Below are 2657 nucleotides of genomic sequence, written 5' to 3' on the forward strand. Positions count from 1 at the left end.
CCCTGAGTGAATCATGATTGATTGGTAACTGGTAACACAGTAGCTTAGCAGCCAGGCCTGCAGTAGTCCCCGCCCCTCCAGTACCCCAAGACAGACACAGTTGCACAAGCACCCATGTCACGAGTTTTGCCTGTCAGCAGCTAGGGGTGCAGGGCCCCAGAACCCCCCTGCACCAACCTCCTCAACAGCTGTAGGCATCGTGGCCACAGCAGGGGCCACCATCCCTGCAGCTGTCACCCTGCTGTGCCTTAGCACACACAGGGTCATCTATGTCATGAGTTTTGCCTGTCAGCAGCTTGAGGTGCAGTTTTCTCCAAACCCCTACACTTATCTCCTTGAAACTTGGCAGGCGTTGTGAACTCATCAGGGGCCACCACCCCTGCAGTTTTCACCCCCTTGTGGTTCAACACATACACGTGACATAAGTTTTGCTTTCAGGAATTGGGGCACAGTTCCCCCAAACCCCTGCACTGATCTTTTTGAAACTTGGCAGGTTTCATGCTCCCAGCAGATGCTACCATCCCTGCAGGTGTCATCCAAATCAGACAAAAAACAACAGTTATAGATATTTAATTGATTCCCTGTTATACCCGATGGCCAGATCTCCAAGGTGGCTCTGAAGCTTCGGAGCTGCTTTGGCCGGATCAAAGCAGCAACCTGGTCAGGAGCTCCGGATCGGATCCCTGGCATCCAAAGCGGCCGGATCCAAAGCCGGATCAAATAGCCACCTACTTGCACAGGGCTACTGCTTAGCCAGTCACCCCCAGCCTACACCAGTGCATGGGATTACTCCCTCCTAAGTGCAGGACTTTGCACTTGTCCTTGTTGAACCTCCTGAGATTCCTTTTAGCCCAATTCTCCAATGTGTCCAGGTCTATCTGAATCCTAGCTCTACCCTCCACCATTTCTACTACTCCCCCCAGCTTGGTGTCATCTGCAGACTTGCTGAGGGTGCATCCATCCCATTTTCCAGGTCACTGATGCAAACATTGAATAAAACCTGGGGCACTCCACTTGATACCAGCTGCCAACTAGACATTGACCCATTAACTACTACTCCCTGAGCCTGATGCTCCAGCCAGTTTTATATCCACCTTACAGTCCTTTCATCCATCCCATACTTCCTTAGCTTTCCTGCAAGAATGCTGTGGGGGACTGTATCAAAAGCCTTGCTAAAATCCAGGTACACCTCATCCACTGGTCTCCCTTTATCCACAAAGCCTCATCACAGAAGGCTTTCAGGTTGGTCAGGCATGACTTCCCCTGGTGAATCCATGCTGACTGTTCCTGATCGCTTCTCCTCCTCCAAGTGTTTAGAAATAGATTCCTTGAGGATCTGCTCCATGATTTTTCCAGAGACTGGGGTGAGGCTAACTGGTCTGTAGTTCCCTGGAATCTCTTTTTTCCCTTTCTTGCAGATGGGCACTATGTTTGCCCTTTTCCAATCATCTGAGACCTCTCCTGATCACCACAAGTTTTCAAAGATGATGGCCAATGGCTCTGTAATCTCATCAGCCAATTCCCTCAGCCCCCTCGGGTGCATCCCGTCTGGCCCCATCGACTTGTACGCGTCCAGCTTTTCTAAATAGACCCTGCCCTGTTCTTTCACCACTGAGGGCTGCTCACCTCCTCCCCAAACTGTGCTGCAGTAGTCTGGGAGCTGACCTTGTCTGTGAAGATGGAGGCAAAAAAGGCCTTGAGCACTTCAGCCTTTTCTACATGCTCTGTCATCAGGTTGCCTCCCCCATTCAGTAAGGAACCCACGCTTTCCCTGATCCTCCTCTTGCTACCAACGTACTTGTGGAAACCCTTCTTGTTCTCTTTCACATCTCTTGCTAGCTGCAACTCCAACTGCACTTTGGCCTTCCTGACTTCATCCCTGTGTGCCCAAGCAATGCTCTCATATTCTTCCCTAGTTATTTGTCCAAGTTTCCACTTCTTATAAGCTTCCTTACTGTGATTTAGTTTACTGAAGTGTTCCCCGCTAAGCCAAGCTGGTCTTCTGCTGTAGTTGCTAGTCTTCCTGTCCATCGGGATGGTTTGCTCCTGCGCTCTCGACTTGTCCTTGGTGAATCTGTGCTGGTTCTTCCTGATCACCTTGCTCTCCTCTACGTGCTTCAAAATAGACTCTTTGAGGATCTGCTCCATGATCTTTTCAGGTTTTGAGGTCAGGCTGACTGGGCTGTAATTCCTTGAGCCTCCTCCTTCCCTCAACTTGCATGATTTATCACATCTAGCTGCTAAGCTGCATGAGCCCAACTCATTACTTAGATGAACATGTGAGGACCTTGGATAATATTAGCTTTTTTTAAAAAAGTAAAAAATACCCCAAACTCTCTACCCTTTGTGGTTGTGAAGAAAAGCTTAAAGACAGATGTAACTGTTACCTACTGGCTTACAAACCTGAAACCAAGGGCTACAACTGGATAATCTTTTAAAGACATTTCATGAGTGTTAAGCTAAGCATCTTTTTTTTTTTTTGAGCCTTTAATGTTTTTTCCCATCCTTGGAGTTAGCAGTACTGCTCCCAGGACCGATGTACTTTGTATCTTCCAGGTGAGTCTCTTACGTCTTTCCTGGTTTTAACTGTCAAAGGAAAGATTATCTGCTCTATTCTACTTCTCATTCTCTCTTCCTGGGTCAGACTGTGTGAAATG

At 48.3% G+C, this 2657-nt stretch overlaps 1 long non-coding RNA gene across 1 annotated transcript in view; it reads right to left on the reverse strand.

Moving 5' to 3' along the window:
* Positions 1-2657, reverse strand: part of LOC109288116 — an 11580-nt gene that overhangs the window by 508 nt on the left and 8415 nt on the right. Inside the window, exon 2 of the long non-coding RNA XR_002095067.1 lies at positions 164-167. This is a non-coding gene — a long non-coding RNA (uncharacterized LOC109288116). The remainder of the gene's footprint in view (positions 1-163; positions 168-2657) is intronic.

Source organism: Gavialis gangeticus, unplaced genomic scaffold (genome assembly GCF_001723915.1).
Source record: "Gavialis gangeticus isolate Ggan-Ray unplaced genomic scaffold, GavGan_comp1, whole genome shotgun sequence".
Classification (NCBI taxonomy): domain Eukaryota; kingdom Metazoa; phylum Chordata; order Crocodylia; family Gavialidae; genus Gavialis; species Gavialis gangeticus.